The sequence below is a fragment of the Gopherus evgoodei genome, chromosome 4 (assembly GCF_007399415.2).
Source record: "Gopherus evgoodei ecotype Sinaloan lineage chromosome 4, rGopEvg1_v1.p, whole genome shotgun sequence".
NCBI classification, from domain to species: domain Eukaryota; kingdom Metazoa; phylum Chordata; order Testudines; family Testudinidae; genus Gopherus; species Gopherus evgoodei.
In genome coordinates, this window is record NC_044325.1 from 102067029 (window position 1) to 102086311 (window position 19283).

At 43.2% G+C, this 19283-nt stretch overlaps 1 long non-coding RNA gene across 4 annotated transcripts; it reads left to right on the plus strand.

Annotated features, from left to right (window-relative positions):
* The first annotated feature begins 61 nt into the window (after window positions 1-61).
* LOC115650419 lies at window positions 62-17018 on the plus strand. Of its 4 annotated transcripts, none has more exons than XR_004000086.1 (5): window positions 62-1711; window positions 2450-2568; window positions 8032-8169; window positions 11895-13089; window positions 15360-17018. It is a non-coding gene; the product is annotated as an uncharacterized LOC115650419 (long non-coding RNA). The 4 variants fall into 4 exon arrangements; XR_004000087.1 differs by having other exon boundaries at window positions 11895-12454; XR_004000089.1 differs by lacking the exon at window positions 11895-13089.
* Window positions 17019-19283: the final 2265 nt, after the last annotated feature.

Here is a 19283-nt window from a genome sequence, read left to right on the forward strand (position 1 = left end):
CCTCTGACCCCGGAAGGGCTCCGGCGGAAACGGCCCAACTTCAACCCGCCTCCCCCGAGACCCCGCCCCCAGCCTAGGCCGGCGCGGGGCCGCAGCCAGCACCGCTCATCCGCCAGTTGCGAAGCCCCCTTCAATTGCCCCCTCCCTGCGCCCGCCGTTTCCCCGCGAGCAGCTCACGGGTGTCCGAGCCGCCCCGGGACGAGCAGCGCCCGCTTGGGGGAGGGCCACATTAATGGGGTGACGCCCCTGGCCCCTCGTGGGGCCTGGCCGCGCTGGGAAACAGCATCGTGGGCAGCAGCCTGGCTTAGCGCCGGGAAGCCGTGTCAGTCTCCGCCACCGCCGAGTGCCACATCGTGCCAGGCCCGGTCTCCGGTGGAAACTTGCTGCCCTGGCGGTAACGTTAGTGTGGTTGGGGGTAATTCGTATCTTCCCTGGCGTGTCGCTACCAGGATGTGCCCTTGGTGTCGACTCAGCTGTGGTGACGCAGAAGTCCGTTGCTGGTATCGCTTCTTTCCCTCAGGCAACAGGCCTAAGGCGTCCCTGCCAAAGCTCTTTTTTCACCTGTATACGCTGTGGCCGACTGCCAGTAGCAAACCTCTCCCAGTGTAGACAGATCCTTAGGGTATGTCTACACTGCGAAGTTGTCAACACAACTTTTGTCTTTCATGGGTACTTTGAAAAGTCGTCCCCCAACCCGGGCCTGCGAAAGGCAAAAGTTTTGCTGAGGCAAGTGGCAGTGTACACATGGCTTTGTTGGCAGGAGCATTCGCCTGCCAACAAAGCTAAAGCTGCTTGTGGGGCTGGAAGTATTTTGTGGGTAAAAGTGCCAACAAAAAGTGTTTACACACGCTGACTTTTAGCAACAAGGCTGTGTACAACCTTGTTGCTAAAAACTGTGTGAGGTAGATGAGCCCTTAGTTGGTATGTGTTATAGCACAACTCTTATGTGCCTCTTTAATGGCATGTTCCTTTAACCCTTTCTTGTGCAAATAGCCTGGAAACACACAAGTAGACTGTTATTCGCTTGAGTAAGGCCTGTTCATGTGATTAATAGTTGCAGGAGTTAGCCCTAAATTAGGTCCTGATTCTGTAGCTGACTGCACAGCAGACTCTTGTGCAGCATCTCATTAACTTCAAGGCCCTGATCAGATTTGTGTAGATAGGTTCCCATTCAAGTCCTCAAAGAATCTGATTTTGTTTTAAGCAAGAGCTAATAAAGTATTCAAAAACCTTTTCCTATCATTGGGGGAAATAATTTGCCAATAGAAATGTTTATTATTTGACTATATAAGTGATGCAATAAAGTAATAAAATAATTTGGCCACATATGCTGTACTGTACATGGGAATCACACTGTGTACATGCATATACCCACAACTACACTTGTGCTGTTGTTACATGGTGTTGGCACTACCATTTCAGGGGTTGTATCCCAATGTGCTATGCATCACTGCAGACACCCTAGGAAGTGCCTTGCTGTGTACTGTTAGTGCTATTCCCCCCTACCATCACACATTTGCTGATGACAGTTCCTGCTCACCTCCTGCCAAACTGGGTGGAAGGCAGGGAGCAACTGGATGATGATCTGGTTCTGCTGCTGCTTCTTATTGCAGTGCAAATGTTTATGTGGTGGCATTTTTGATCGGTGAAATACAGGATGAAATCTGGGCTGAACTTTCTGACATGGTGAAGACAACCAACTATGACAGGGGTAGGCAACCTATGAAATGCGTGCCGAAGGCGGCACACGAGCTGATTTTCAGTGGCACTCGCACTAGCCTGGTCCTGGCCACCGGTCCGGGGCCTCTGCATTTTAATTTAATTTTAAATGAAGCTTCTTAAACATTTAAAAAAACCTTATTTACTTTACATACAACAATAGTTTAGTTATATATTATAGATTTATAGAAAGACACCTTCTAAAACATTAAAATGTATTACTGGCACGCAAAACTTTAAATTAGAGTGAATAAATGATGTTTCGGCACACCACTTTTGAAAAGTTGCCGACCCCTGCACTGTGAGGAAGAATGACCATTCATGTTCCCTGGACAGATATGATGAATGCCAGTAATGGCAGAGGCCTGCATGGCTTTTTAAGTTGTGTTTCATTGTTCTGTATATGAGCCAAGCAATAAAAATATCAGAGGGGTAGCCATGTTAATCTGGATCTGTAAAAGCAGCAAAGAATCCTGTGGCACCTTATAGACTAACAGACGTTTTGGAGCATGAGCTTTTGTGGGTGAATACCCACTTCGTCGGATGCATGCTTTCACCCACGAAAGCTCATGCTCCAAAACGTCTGTTAGTCTATAAGGTGCCACAGAACTCTTTGCTGCTTAAGCTATAAAAATGTTTATCTACTCATTTTCTGTGTTGTGATTCTGGTGTTTTTAAAACTCCCAGTGCCTTCTGTGAGCGGATAATATATTTTCCCCATTCCTCCCAGGTATCCTTAGGATTTTGGATACTTCTTAAACTGATGCAGGGATTGTGGGCGTAGGATGGACAGAAAAGTGTTTGCAGTATGATGGCACCAGTCAGCTACATCATTCCAGTTCATGTTCTGTGAGTTACATGGCATAATACCGAATCTGAAAACATCTTTAGGAAGGAGCGTCCACACACAAGTCAAGGAAATTATCACATTTATTAAAAGTAGTATATGGAACGTGTAACTGAAATCAGGGTAGATTTGATCTAAATCAAATTGATTTTAATCATGATTTAAATCACCAATCAGGAAGACCCGATTTAATCATGGATTTCTACATAAAAGTCCATTCTTGTTGGTTGTTATAACCTTAATACATATTTTCACAACTCAGAGATAGATGTATGTTTCATTTTTAGAAGATACACACTATATGTTTTTAAAGTGATTTATTTTGAAAACTTCAGATTAGTTTTACAGCTATATCAGAAAATGAATGATTGGTTATTTCATTTACCAAAGGTAATTGAAGCAGATATTTTTGAAGTCACTGGGAAGTGAACTATCTCCAACTCAGAAAGAAAAACAAGCTCTCCTGCTTTTTCAGGTCCCAAACGATTTCTCAATTTGGAATGAATTAGTCCAGAGGAAGAAAATATTCTTTCTACACCGACAGAAGAAGCTAATGCCATTAAAAGTGAGATTATCACTTCAACAGTCTCTGAATCCAAGTACTTAAGTGACTTCCACCAGTTCACTGGCGTGACTTTCTTTAAAACATCATCAGCAAACATACATTTCTTGAATGGTTCACCCTTAGCTCTGAAGTTTATGATAGTTGGCATTATGGAGGGATGATTGCTGAATGTCCATGTCATAGCCAACTCCTCTTCAGCAGAAAATATTGCAAGAATACCAAACATTGAGAATATTTGCAAGAAAATGAGCTGGAGATTGTGCTTGTTCCATTCTCTTTTTTTTGTAATTTCTCTTTCTCTTGTAATTTAACTCTGTCACTGCATATTTCTCTTTTTAAGATCTCACTCAGTTCCTTCCAAATTTCAACAATATCAGCAATAAAACAGCTATTCCCCTGCATTTTGTTCACAGCTACAGAAATAGACTTCAGGGTCCTCAGCATGTGTTCAACATTTCTCTTAAACCCAATGTTGAGAACTTTGGCTGTGACAGTGCCATCTATTTTTTCATGATTTTGCTCACAAACTGTCATCAGATTAGGCCAGTTTTTGATATAGTGCTCAAAACAGTCCACTACTGAGTTCCATGGCACGTCTTGTGGGACAGTTAGCTTGGTTTCTCCCACCTTTTTCAGAGCAGCTGCTGCAAAGTGGTTGTTATGGAAGTATTTTGCAATTTCAACAACATTAGCCCTTATTTCTGGAACACTGAAGTCTTTGGCTAGGAGGTGCATCAAATGAGCACTCCAACTGTATGTTGTTAGTTTCGGACTCTCTTCTAAATTTCTTCTCATCTTGGATACATTTGCATTGTCTGTGACCAAGCTGCATACTAGACATTAGAATTTTTTCCCACAGTTTGTTATAGCTCTTACTGCTACTTCTTGTAAGTATTCTGCTGTGTGTGCTTTTCCTGATGTATCAATTGTTTCTGTAAGGAAAACATTCCCTTCTTCTGTTGTCACACGAGTACATACAACTGGACCATTGTGGACATTGCTCCACCATCAAGACTCAGGTTAACAATTTCACCCGCTAGATCTTTTGCACACTGCTCAATTTCTCTTTCATACACTTTATCCAGCAATTTGCCTGCAATATCTGCTCTGTTGGGTGGACTGTATTCTGGTCTTAAGGACTGAACCATGTTAATGAAGTGTGGGTCCTCAGTCGTACGGAAAGGAGAGTTTGCTGCATAAACAAACCGGGCGATTTTTTAATCAGTTACCTCTTTTTTGTAATTTGCTGGTTCTTGTCACAAATTTATCTATGGTTGTTTCTGGATGATGGAGATTGTCTTTTTCTTTTTGCTACAGGTGATATACTGTGGCTGTGTGACATACATGATGTGACTGAAACACTGTCATTGGCAGATAACTCTGAAACTATAGAAAATGATGGTGATCTTGAAGGTGGATAGTCTTCAGAATCCTGGATGTTGAGGATAGATTCTCCTAAACAAAATATGTCAATACAGTTATTTAATTATTATTACCATACTGCTCATGTAGTATTACTCATTGCATTCACTGACACTCGGTACTACTTTAAAGGTGAAATTGTAAAAGGAAAATCTGCCTGTTTCAGCTATTTATTTTTTATCACAACTGCATCTGAGATGATAGTACCATAGAGTAACAACTATATTTTTTGCTCAATCATGAGAATTCAAGATAGTCCAGAAGAAAGACAGGAAGTCCTTAAGAAACAAGTATGAAATAAAAAAGTTTACCAACCTAAAGATCCTGCATGTTCAGACATGTTCCTTTCATCATCTTCAACCCAGCTTCCTCCTGAGAAGAAACACTTCTCATGATGTTGTTTCATTTGGGCAACCAGGTCTTGCATTTCTTTGTTGCACTGTTTGCATTTTGGATGCATGCCTGTCTTACCCACAGATAGAGGAACTTCATTAAAATATTCCCAAACTGGGTCTCTTTTACAGCCTGCTGCCATTATAGGTTTTCACTTCTAGTGAGAGAATGGTATGGTAGATCTCAAGTAAATGAAGGCTACACTCAGAAAGACCTCAAGATTTCTGGAATACACTGCTCAAAGTTTCACTTTTGTGTCTACTGCCTGTCCCTCCCTTCTCACATTTATCTCCAGATTTCTTCTCCTTGTCCAGATCTATTCTGCCCTGAACTTTTAATTGAACTTTTTGAAACTTTGCACTTTTAGAGAGAGGTAAGGGATTGACTCTGTGTACACAAATTTGCAGAGGGACAATAGGGGTGAGCTCTGTTATTTCTCACCTCTATATATTATTTATTTAGAAACATTTTCGCTGTTAATGAGCATGTTATCTCTGGAGAGACAAATCCACAATTTGAGAACTGCAAACTAGGCATCTCTGATGGTATGTTCTACGCTGAGCACTGAGTCCCAATGGGTAGATAGAAAGATTAACTTAAATAATCTATACAGAAGCCTGTGGAACTGCATAAGATTGGGTCCCAAATCCCTGAACTTTTGGAACTCATTTACAAACTTTTCTTAAACATTACATGAATATATTGTCTCATACTATAGAATTAGAATCTATAATCCCTATTCCATGGTGAGATATCTTTGAGCTATAATTATTTTAATTAAAACTACCTTTAGATCAGATTTTTTTTCAATAAAATGCTTTTTGAGGAAAAAAACTATTTAAATAAAAACCGATTTAAATAAAAAAATCTGATTTTTTAAATTTTTTGAAAAGAATCATTGATTTTTATCCACCCTGACTGAAATATTTTTAAAAGAAAACATCAACCAAGAAAACATAACAGGGCCTAGGGGGAGGGGGAAGAGGCATGGAGGCCTGGGATGCCAAAATACATGTTTGCCCAGAGTGCCATTTTCCCTAAGGCCAGTCCTGCAGCTCAGTCCTGGCTGTAGGATATTTGCTATGGGTTATTCTGAAGTGAAGCTCCCTCAGTCCCTCCTGTTGAAGCTGTTGCACTCTGGATAAATGATGAAAGAGTGGTTGGAGCACAGGAACTGGACCTGCAGTCTCCCACCTCCTGGGTGGGTGCTCTAACACCTAGACTACCGGGTCATTCTCACACTTTTTCTTTCTCTCTTTGGGCCAGAAAGCAACTAGCCACTGGGCTAAAGGTTATAGGGTGGGAAGCAGCACCCCCACCTCTTCATCTGGCCAGATTCTGAATGGGGCCCAATCCAGCTGGTAGCTTCTGTGTACAGCTTAAGTGGACAAATAAGGGCCGCCCGGGGGGGGGCAAGTGGGGCAATTTGCCCCAGGCCCTGCAGGGGCCCCCACAAGAGTTTTTCAGGGTCCCTGGAGCAGGGTCCTTCACTCGATCCAGGGGCCCCGGAAAACTTTCACTGGGCCCGAGCCCCTGGAGCTTCTTCCGCTCTGGGTCTTCGGCGGCGGGGGTTCCTTCCGCTCCAGGGCGGAAGGACCCCTCGCCGGTGAATTACCGCTGAAGCAGGACCCGCTGCCGAAGTGCCAGGTCTTCGGCGGTAATTTGGTGCCAGGGGATGCAGGTCTTTGGGGCACTTCGACGGCGGGTCCCGGAGCGGAAGGACCCCCTGCTGCTGAATTACTGCCGAAGTGGGGGCCCCCCACCACCGTAGACCCCAGGCCCCCTGTATCCTCTGCGCAGCCCTGGGACAAATGCCTGTCTTTACCTGTGAATTGCTGTGAGGTTTAGGTTAGAGATAGGTGTCAGGACATTTAGAGTGAGGCAGCAGTGGACATGCCCAGATGCGGAAATTTAGGCCTGATCTACACTTAAAAGCTAGGTCAACATAGTGTATTTATTCGTATGAAAAATTCACAGCCTGGAGCAGTGTAGTTATTAGTCCAACTTAACCCCAGCATAGATGCAGCTAGGTTGACAGAAGAATACTTCTGAGTTCTACTATAGTGCTCATAGTTCTAAGTGGCTAGGGACTTTTACCCTGAAAAGATAGGCACCAAGTGAGTTTTGGAGCCCACATGGTTCAGCAAGAGTTTTGTGGATAACAGTAGAGCCAATCTAGGTTTTAGGCACCTAAACTCAAGACATAGGGCTAAATCTAGGAGTTAGGCACCTAAGTACCTTTATGCATCCCACCCTTACAGCCATGAATAGCATTTGAGACAAGTCATGTCAGTGAGCACTACTCTCATTAGTGTTTGCAGGCTTGAGTCCTAGGTAGTTTTTATAATATTTTTCAAAGAGATGTGTAGAGAAATTGAAATGCAGAAGATAAAAAGACACAATATTGTTCTTAATTGCAACCCATGAGTTTGATCTTGTGATCCTTATTCAGACAAAACACCAATTTACTTACACCCTGATTCTGCCACCTGTGTTGCTTGGATCTCTGTGGAGCTTCTTGCTCCATGCAGATGCATGAATCCACCTGTGAAGAACAAATTGCAGGATTGGGCTCTTAAATTGGTATTTTGCCTCCATTACGACTGTCAGGATCAACTCAATATGCACAATAAAGGTACTGGAGTTTCAGTATAAAGTATACAGTGGGTGGTAATTTACTATAAAAAGAGCTGCTACAGTTACCTAGTTTTGAAGCAGTATTGAAAGAACAAAACGACAAGGCAAAAAGACTTTTACTGAAAAGAGAATCATAAGGATCAGTTAAAAGAATACCTTTTAAAAAATATATTTTTTTCAAGGAAAATATATTTCATATATAAAAAGGGAGCCCATCTCCCCTTACATATGTATGTCAATTGAAATAGATATGTTGAAATCATTTAATTTTAAATAGCTGTTTTCGTTTGCATTATCTTATTAATTCCTAGGCAAGTGGTACATCTGATAATTATAAGGTTTGGTTTGGTTTGGTTTGCAATACAGGGAGAATGGAAACTGACACACTAAGAAAAAAAAACTAGACATTCTGATTTGAATGTTGACCAGTGCATTTTAATCAATATAGATTCTGGGTGAGATACTTTTTCAGAAGATATACATCTATCACCAGAGAATAGTAACTCCCTGTTGAAAGACTCTGCTGAAATTTCAAAGCCTGTGCTCCCTCTTCTGTTAGACCTCTGTGTGTTTTTTACCACTGAAAGTAAGTATGTAAATTTTTTGAAGTGTGACAAGTTCTGATTGCAGATACTAATAAAGGGCTCTCTTGTGCTATGGAGGCATTGCCCTATGTTTGGGGCTTGGAAGAGTAAATGGTCTTCCCAGAGCATTTCCAATTTAGACAACTTCTGCCCCATTCGCAATATGGTGTTGTGCACATAGGGGCTGGAAATAGGGTGCTTCTGCTCTTTCTGTTTATATAGAGTATATTACAGTTTGGTTCAGTGGCTCTCAGCACCCTCTATAAAAATTGTTCCAGCACCCCTGCTTGTACATAAATGGACCAAAGAAACCCTTATCACTCCCTCTTCATTGAAACAAATGTCAGTACATTGTGTAGTGCTCTAATTTCTAACAGTATTGGCTTGTTCTTTCCTTCTGGGGGTAGTTTATGGTTGTTAACTTTGATTGTTTAAAAAACTATATGAATTGGGGCCTAACTACTTGAGACCATCTTGAGACCAGCGGGGAAAGGCCTTATTTGCGCACAGACTGGCTAACCTAGTAAGGAGGGCTTTAAACTAGGTTCGACGGGGACAGGTGAGCAAAGGCCACAGGTAAGTGGGGAACAAGACCTGGGAGATGGGTTGGAAACAGGAGGGAGCACGGGCTATAATGGCAGAGAGGAAGGAGGGTCAGGGCAAAGCTGGGAGGCAAGATCAAACCAGTATCTTAGATGCCTTTATACAAATGCAAGAAGTATGGGTAATAAGCAGGAAGAACTGGAAGTGCTAATAAATAAATACAACTATGACATTATTGGCATTACTGAAACTTGGTGGGATAATACACACGACTGGAATGTTGGTGTGGATGGGTATAGTTTGCTCAGGAAGGATAGACAGGGGAAAAAGGGAGGAGGTGTTGCCTTATATATTAAAAATGTACACACTTGGACTGAGGTGGAGATGGACATAGGAGACGGAAGGGTGGAGAGTCTCTGGGTTAGGCTAAAAGGGGTAAAAAACACAGGTGATGTCGTGCTGGGAGTCTACTACAGGCCACCTAATCAGGCGGAAGAGGTGGATGAGGCTTTTTTCAAACAACTAACAAAATCATCCAAAGCCCAAGATTTGGTGGTGATGGGGGACTTCAACTATCCAGATATATGTTGGGAAAATAACACCGCGTGGCACAGACTATCCAATAAGTTCCTGGACTGCATTGCAGACAACTTTTTATTTCAGAAAGTTGAAAAAGCTACTGGGGGAAAGCTGTTCTAGACTTGATTTTAACCAATAGGGAGGAACTTGTTGAGAATTTAAAAGTAGAAGGAAGCTTGGGTGAAAGTGATCATGAAATCATAGAATTTGCAATTCTAAGGAAGGGTAGAAAGGAGTACAGCAGAATAGAGACAATGGATTTCAGGAAGGCGGATTTAGGTAAGCTCAGAGAGCTGATAGGCAAGGTCCCATGGGAATTAAGACTGAGGGGAAAAACAACTGAGGAAAGTTGGCAGTTTTTCAAGGGGACGCTATTAAGGGCCCAAAAGCAAGTTATTCCGATGGTTAGGAAAGATAGAAAATGTGGCAAAAGACCACCTTGGCTTACCCTTGAGATCTTGCGTGACCTACAAAATAAAAAGGCGTCATATAAAAAATGGAAACTAGGTCAGATCACGAAGGATGAATATAGGCAAATAACACAGGAATGCAGAGGCAAGATTAGAAAAGCAAAGGCACAAAATGAACTCAAACTAGCTATGGGAATAAAGGGAAACAAGAAGACTTTTTATCAATACATTAGAAGCAAGAGGAAGACTAAGGACAGGGTAGGCCCACTGCTCAATGAGGAAGGGGAAACAGTAACGGGAGACTTGGAAATGGCAGAGATGCTTAATGACTTCTTTGTTTCGGTCTTCACTGAGAAGTCTGAAGGAATGTCTAGTATAGTGAATCCTTACGGGAAGAGGGTAGGTTTAGAAGAGAAAATAAGGAAAGAGCAAGTAAAAAATCACTTAGAAAAGTTAGATGCCTGCAAGTCACCAGGGCCTTATGAAATGCATCCTAGAATACTCAAGGAGTTAATAGAGGAGGTATCTGAGCCTCTAGCTATTATCTTTGGGAAATCATGGGAGACGGGGGAGATTCCAGAAGACTGGAAGGGGGCAAATATAGTGCCCATCTATAAAAAGGGAAATAAAAACAACCCAGGAAACTACAGACCAGTTAGTTTAACTTCTGTGCCAGGGAAGATAATGGAGCAGGTAATCAAAGAAATCATCTGCAAACACTTGGAAGGTGGTAAGGTGATAGGGAATAGCCAGCATGGATTTGTAAAGAACAAATCATGTCAAACTAATCTGATAGCGTTCTTTGATAGGATAACGAGCCTTGTGGATAAGGGAGAAGCGGTGGATGTGATATACCTAGACTTTAGTAAGGCATTTGATACAGTTTCGCATGATATTCTTATAGATAAGCTAGGAAAGTACAATTTAGATGGGGCTACTATAAGGTGGGTGCATAACTGGCTGGATAACCGTACTCAGAGAGTAGTTGTTAATGGCTCCCAATCCTGCTGGAAAGGTATAACAAGTGGGGTTCCGCAGGGGTCTGTTTTGGGACCGGTTCTGTTCAATATCTTCATCAACGATTTAGATGTTGGCATAGAAAGTACGCTTATTAAGTTTGCGGACGATACCAAACTGGGAGGGATTGCAACTGCTCTGGAGGACAGGGTCAAAATTCAAAATGATCTGGACAAATTGGAGAAATGGTCTGAGGTAAACTGGATGAAGTTCAATAAAGACAAATGCAAAGTGCTCCACTTAGGAAGGAACAATCAGTTTCACACATACAGAATGGGAAGAGACTGTCTAGGAAGGAGTATGGCAGAAAGAGATCTAGGGGTCATAGTGGACCACAAGCTAAATATGAGTCAACAGTGTGATACTGTTGCAAAAAAAGCAAACATGATTCTGGGATGCATTGACAGGTGTGTTGTAAACAAGACACGAGAAGTCATTCTTCTACTCTACTCTGCGCTGGTTAGGCCTCAACTGGAGTATTGTGTCCAGTTCTGGGCATCGCATTTCAAGAAACACGTGGAGAAATTGGAGAGGGTCCAGAGAAGAGCAACAAGAATGATTAAAGGTCTTGAGAACATGACCTATGAAGGAAGGCTGAAGGAATTGGGTTTGTTTAGTTTGGAAAAGAGAAGACTGAGAGGGGACCTGATAGCAGTTTTCAGGTATCTAAAAGGGTGTCATCAGGAGGAGGGAGAAAACTTGTTCACCTTAGCCTCCAATGATAGAACAAGAAGCAATGGGCTTAAACTGCAGCAAGGGAGATTTAGGTTGGACATTAGGAAAAAGTTCCTAACTGTCAGGGTAGTTAAACACTGGAATAGATTGCCTAGGGAAGTTGTGGAATCTCCATCGCTGGAGATATTTAAGAGTAGGTTAGATAAATGTCTATCAGGGATGGTCTAGACAGTATTTGGTCTTGCCATGAGGGCAGGGGACTGGACTCGATGACCTCTTGAGGTCCCTTCCAGTCCTAGAGTCTATGAGTCTATCAATGTGGGGCCACTGCAGTTGGGGTCAGCAAGGTTGTGCAAGTTAACAAGCCATAATTTAAAACATCTGGGTGCTGTTGGATGGTGTTTTCAATAGCAGACTGTAGAATTTGCTTCTTTTGCTGCTCTGATAGAGCAGGCAACTATTGGCCTCTAAAACATAATACAAGTCAATTTTTTTTTCTCAAGGGTTTGCTAGAAGATGTGATGGATCGGGTTGGAAGAGACTGCTTTTGGGATTTTTTCTTTTCTTTATGAGACTTGGGGAAAACAGCTTAAAAGTGGTATATTTTTTATTAAATGATTGATATGTGTCCTGAAGTCATAACATAAGATATATTTTGAATTTATAATATTTCCATTTAGGAAATGCTAGTACTGCTGTCAATGAAGGCGTAGCTAATAATATAGTAAAAGTTGCTGGTTATGCAGAAGATGATTTGATCAATGTTATTTTTGAAGCTTGCAACCTTAAGGAAACAGGTACTCTTGTTATACTGGTACTCAATCAAAATAGGACAGGTAAACATATACTAAACTGTGCTCCATATCACTGCTTTTTCTACAGGACTAGTTCCTGCTTCTGTTTTTATAAAATATTTGGAAGATGTGACAGGATAGAGCCATGAGAAATGCAGATTATTAATCCTCTACAATATGTTAGACCCTAAAAGGCAGAATATCTTTATTGCTAGAGAAACATTTCATGCTAATATGAAAAGCTGGATTACCACATGCTATCACGACTGGTAACTGAGTTTATTTTTATTCAAACTGTTTTGACTTGGTTATATTTGATTTGTATGCATGATGGATCTAATACTGAAGTCAGTGGTGGTTTTGCCTTAATGAGGCTCTTGAGTATGTCTCCAAAGTTTACTATGCAAAAAACAAATGTGAAAATGAAGAAATGATGGTAATTTTATGGTTAAGGCACAGCATTCAATGGCATAGCTGGCATCTGTCCTAGCTGTTCCATTGACTTCCTGTGTCACATTAGGCAAGTTACTTAGACCTAAATCCACTCCTGAGTACCCAGCCTGCTAGATAAAGCTCTGCCTTCTCATCTGTTTTATCTATTCCCTACAGCTACCCATCTACCTGCACAGAAGAGGGAGTAGCAGCCTTATGTGGGTTCCCCTCGCTCATTTGTTTTGTGACCTGTGGGGAAAGTAGCTTCACTTCATACCCTCTTACTCCTCTTCACAGGCATGAGGAGCAAGAGACAATGTATTTCTAACTAATTATAGAGCAAATCTCTCACCTATGGTGTTTGATATAATTCTGAAAACTACAGGAAGCAAGCTTTTCCACAAAGAAGAAAGGAAGATATGTGCAGTGTTTATTTTGATCTTTTTAAATAGATGGACTTATAACGCTTTGGGTAGGTCTACACTACAGGATTATTCCGATTTTACATAAATCGGTTTTGTACAACAGATTGTATAAAGTCGAGTGCACGCGGCCCCACTAAGCACATTAATTCGGTGATGTGCATCCATGTACCGAGCCTAGCTTCGATTTCTGGAGCATTGCACTGTGGGTAGCTATCCCGTAGCTATGCCATAGTTCCCGCAGTCTCCCTTGCCCATTGGAATTCTGGGTTGAGATTCCAATGCATGATGGTACCAAAACAGTGTCGCGGGTAAATGTTGTTACTCATTCCTTCCTCCGTGAAAGCAACAGTAGACAATCATTTTGCGCCCTTTTTCCCTGGATTGCCCTGGCAACACCATAGCATGGCAACCATGGAGCCTGTTTTTCCTTTTGTCACTGTCACCGTAGGTGTATTGGAAGGCGCTGACAGAGGCGGTACTGCAGTGCTACACAGCAGCATTCATTTGCCTTTGCAAGGTAGCAGAGACGGTTACCAGTTGTTCTGTACCGTCTGCTGCTGTCATGGGTGCTCCAGGCTGACCTTCGTTGAGGTTGGCCGGTGGCGCAAAGACAAAAATGGGAATGACCCCCCCCGGGTCATTCCCTCCTTTATGTTGTATCTAAAAATAGAGTCAGTCCTGCCTAGAAAATGGGCAAGTGTACCAGAGAACACAGCCGCTCCGTGTCAGATCCCACAGAAATGATGAGCTGCATGCCATTCTAGGGGGTGCCCCTGCAACAACCCCACCCATTGCTTCCCTCCTCCCCCAGCCCTTCTGGGTTACCGTGGCAGTCCCCCCATTTGTGTGATGAAGTAATAAAGAATGCAGGAATAAGAAACACTGACTTTTTAGTGAGATAAAATGAGAGGGAGGCAGCCTCCAGCTGCTATGATAGTCCAGGCAGTACAGAATCTTTTCTTTAGACATGAAAGGAGGGGGCCTGATGAAGTTCAGCCCCCAGTTGCTATGATGAGGACGGTTACCAGGTGTTCTGTACCATCTGCTGGGAATAACCAGGAGTCATTCCTATTTTTACCCAGGCGTCCCCGGCTGACCTCACCTGAGGCCAGCCAGGAGCACTTACGGGATGATGATGAGGATGGCTACCAGTCCTACTGCACTGTACCATCTGCCACCGGGGAAGGGAGGGGAGAGGATGCTGCTGTTCAGTGCCCCAGCACCGTGTCTACCAGCAGCATGCAGTAGACATATGGTGACATTGAAAAAAGTCAAGAAACGACTTTTTTCCCTTTTCGTTCACGGAGCGGGGGAGGGGGAGTAAATTGATGAGATATACCCTGAACCAACCTGAACAATGTGTTTGACCATACCGGCATTGGGAGCTCAGCCAAGAATGCAAATGCTTTTCAGAGACTGCTGGGGACTCTGGGATAGCTGGAGTCCTCAGTCCCCCCTCCCTTCCTCCATGAGCATCCATTTGATTCTTTGGCTTTCCGTTACACTTGTCACACAGCACTGTGCTGTGGACTCTGTATCATAGCCTGGAGATTTTTTTCAAATGCTCTGGCATTTCGTTGTCTGTGACGGAGCTCTGATAGAACAGATTTGTCTCCCCATACAGCAATCAGATCCAGTATCTCCCGTACGGTCCATCCTGGAGGTCTTTTTGGATTTGAGACTGCATCGCCACCCATGCTGATCAGAGGTCCACGCTGGGCAAACAGGAAATGCAATTCAAAAGTTCGCGGGGCTTTTCCTGTCTACCTGGCCAGTGCATCCGAGTTCAGATTACTTTCCAGAGCGGTCACAGTGGTGCACTGTGGGATACCGCCCGGAGGCCAATACCGTCGATTTGCGGCCATACTAACCCTAATCTGATATGGTAATACCGATTTCAGCGCTGCTTCTCTCATCGGGGAGGAGTACAGAAACTGGTTTAAAGAGCCCTTTATATCCATGGAAAGGGACTCGTTGTGTGGACAGGTGCAGTGTTAAATTGGTTTAACGGTGCTAAAATCGGTATAAACGCATAGTGTAGACCAGGCCTTTCTAAATTCAGTATTTCAGATGATGAAGCTGATGAAAATAGGTCAACAAGTAAAAGGAACATGTGTAAAAATAGTAAGTCTCTTTGGTCTTGCATGTTTTATAGAATGTCAAGCACATTTTGGGCATTACTGTAATATGCTATAAATAATAAGCTTTATTGCATGTCACTTTTTGCTGCATATAATACAGCATTTGATTAGGTACTTAAAACACTTAACCATTTTATGAGTGACATGTTAAAGCTGTACATTTCTCTTCTTTCAAGGAGGAAATACATCATTCCTATCTGAGGAAGACCAAGACATTCCAGGGAACAGCTGAAGACATATGTTTCCTATAGTGTATTGTTTAGAAATGTGTGATTGATTGCAGTGGGGTGGGGAATTATTTCTTTTAGACATCTTCATGTATTGGGGGGGGTTGTTTGTTTTTTGCCTATTTTGTGGGTATTTATAATGTTACATTTAAGGTATGGGCATCTTCTATTCCTGACATGTTACTATTTAAAATGGCAGAGCATAATACAAAAATAGCATCCCCTTTCCCCCCCACTCACACACACATGCAGTGTGTGTCTGTATTTCTCTCTCTGTCTAAACTGGTTCATTCACCTCCTGGAGTTACTTGATTGAAATCAACATAGTTACCCCAGAGATGAATTTGTCCAACTGCACATAATTAGAAGGGTTTTCATTTAATTTTAGATTCAGATCTACCTCTGCTGACCTTGTTGGGGGGTGGGTTTTTAAAAATTTTATTATATATGCCCCTTTGTTCTAGAAAACTAAATGTTGTTGTTTTCAATGCATATTTCCTACCTCCTCCAGTTAGGGCCCCTTTTGTGTCTTGTAAGTGAACTCTCTCTCATCTAACTTACCCAGATATATATAGAAAATATACTTGAGATTTCATAGCTCACAGATCCAGCTGGATTGTCTCTTCTGAGGAAAAATCCCGTGAGAAATGTTCAAGGGAAGGAAATTTCCACAAGAATGCTTTTTAATGGGTTCTCCTGTTTTTATCGTGGGAGACAGTTGAGCCACAGGTCATGCGTGTCAAGCACCTACCAAATTTGGTAGAGTCCCAACTCCCTATAGGCACTGACTTTTTTTTGGTTTTGCCAATGGATGCTTTTGAAGAGAGGTGTGGGGAGCACTCTGCTAGTTTTGGGGGGAGGCTAGTTTCAGCATATTTATACTTTTTTTTTTCATATTCTAGTTATTGAATGTGTCTATCATTGGTATCTTAACAATTGAATCATTTATTAGTAATGAACTACATAATTACATTATCATGAATTACAGTATATTAAGATCCTAGTAATCACCTACAAGCTGTCTTTAGGTCTCACTGTAGCTTTCTGGATAAACTGTCAGCAATCTTATTTACATCTAGGTTCTCTGGTATTATTTTGATGCACGTTAAGGACAGCTACATTATTCACTTGCATGTGTCCCATTGACTGGAGATAATTTTTAAGTGTTCTGAAGCAAAAGAATGAGCATTCCACAGTTCAGGATGATACAGGCATAGTGAGAAGGATTCTTATGAATTTACAGTACTCTGGAAACATAGTGCTTCTAGAGTACTGCAAATGACTCGAGATCTTACAAAACGGTGCCTAAGTCAAGAATAAATTGTTGGGATTATGTTTTGCCATGTGCATTACTTTGCATTGAACACTGAATTTCATCTGCCATTTTGTTGCCAAGTCACCCAGTTTTGTGAGACCCCTTTGTAACTCTTTGCAGCTGTTTTGGACTTGAATAATCTTGTATCATCTGCAAACTTTGCTACCTGTTTACCCCTTTTTGAAGATCATTTATGAGTCTTTTGAACAGCACTGATCAGAGGGTATGGCTACACTTGCAGCTGTACAGCACTGGGAGTTACAGCTGTCTTCGTACAGCTGTGTAGGGAAAGTGCTGCAGTGTGGCCACATTTGCAGCATTTGCAGCGCTGTTGGGAGTGGTGCATTATGGGCAGCTATCCCACAGAGCACCTCATCTCATTTTGGCGCCGTGGGTTGTGGGAAGGGACGGAAGTGTGCGGGTCATTCCGCTTCCTGTCCCAACACCCCGTGATGCATTGCTTCACATCCCAGCAGTCATTGTTTTTCCATCCACGTTTGGCGCCATTGTGACTCTCCCAACAGTTTCTGTGCAGCGCGATTTCTGTGGGAAATGGAGCCCGAGCTGCTGAGGAGTATGCTGATGAGTCTCGCCAGCACATCACGTTTGGCAGCTGAGCTATTCCTTCAGCTCCAAAGTGACAGTGAGGAGTCCGACGATGATATCGAGTCGCCTGACGCGTATGACACTAAATTGCTTGTGGCATTCACAGAAATGCTCAGCACTGTGGAACGCCGCTTTTGGGCTTGGGGAAACAAGCACTGAGTGGTGGGATCACATCATCATGGAAGTCTGGGATGACGAGCAGTGGCTGCAGAACTTTCGGATGAGAAAAGCCACTTTCATGGGACTGTATGCTGAGCTCGCCTCCACTCTGCTGCGCAAGGACACGAGATTGAGAGCTGCCCTGCCAGTGGAGAAGCGGGTGACTATTGCAATCTGGAAGCTGGCAACTCCAGACAGCTACCGATGGGTTGTGAACCAGTTTGGAGTGGGAAAGTCGATCGTTGGAATCGTGTTGATGCAAGTTTGCAGGGCAATCGCATCCTGCTAAGAAGAACCGTAACTCTGGGGAACGTGCAGGACATTGTGGATTGCTTTGCACAAATGGGTTTCCCTAACTGTGGAGGGGCGATAGACGGGATGCATATTCCTATTCTAGCACCACCCCACCTAGCATCCGAGTACATTAATCGGAAGGGGTATTTCTCTATGGTTCTCCAGGCGCTTGTGGATCACCCTGGGCGTTTCATTGACATTAACACAGACTGGCCTGGAAAGGTGCATGATGCACGTATCTTTCGGAACAGTGGCCTGTTCAGGAAGATGCAGGCCAGGTCTTTTTTCCCCAGACCGGAAGATCACAGTAGGGGACATTGAAATGGCCATTGTGATCCTTGGAGACCCCCTTACCCTTTAATGCTTTGGCTCATGAAACCGTATACAGGGAAGCTTGACAGAAGCAAGGACTGGTTCAACTACAGGCTGAGCCGGTGCAGAATGACTGCAGAGTGTGCTTTTGGCCGTTTAAAAGGGCGCTGGCGATCTCTGTATGGGAAGCTAGACTTGGGGGGAAAGCAGCATCCCTGCAGTTATATCCGCGTGCTGTACCCTCCATAATATTTGTGAAGGGAAGAGTGAAACATTGAGTCAGGAATGGACCTCCGAGGTTCAACGCCTGGAGGCTGAATTTGCACAGCCAGAGAGCAGGGCTACTAGAGAGGCCCACTACAGGGCTACAAGGATTAGGGATGCCTCGAGGGAGGAATTTGAGGCTGAAAACCAACAGTAATGTTTGGTGCCTTGCACGGGAGTGAAGTGCAGTGGTTACAATGTTAGTAGGAATCTGTTTTTCCTAAGCTGATTTGCAGTGCTTGTTTCTTTCCTGGGCTATGGTATCTTTCACTTTCTGCAATAATAAAGACTGTTTTCAAAGCCAAGAATTCATTTATTGAAAAGAAAATAACTTTCTTGACAGACACACAACATTTTGGGAACCAAAAAGGGCAGGGGGGTGGGGTGGTGAACTGTACAGTCACAGGTTTGAATATGTCCTGCCTGGAGTGCTGTGCAATGACTGCTGCACTTCAGGATGAAAATACTGGATGGTGATGGGGGTTGAGTGCAGAGGGTAAGGGTCGTAGTTCTCAGGGCTGGTTGGTGAACGTACAGGTGTTGAGGGTAGCTGGTGATGGTAAGAACCTGGATGCTGGGGAAGGGGGGTTTGGAGCTGACATTGGGGCACGAGGGAAAGAGCTTTGGGATGGGGAGGACCGGCACAGTAGTGCTCTGCCTGCATGGCTACGAGTGACTGGATAGAGTCTGCTTGGCAAGCCAGGATGCTTATCAGCTGCTTTGTGCTTTTCTTCTTAGCCGCTGCTTTCCCTTTCCCTCCAGTCCTGCAGTTTTTTTCTTCCAGTCCTGCAGTTTTTTACTCTCTCGCAGAGTGATCCATAACTGCTTTCAGCATGTCGTCTTGCTTTTTCGCGGCTTCTTCCTGAGGTTTTGTAGCCTCTGAGCAGTCAATGATACGGGTAGTCGAGTAGTCAAGGACACTT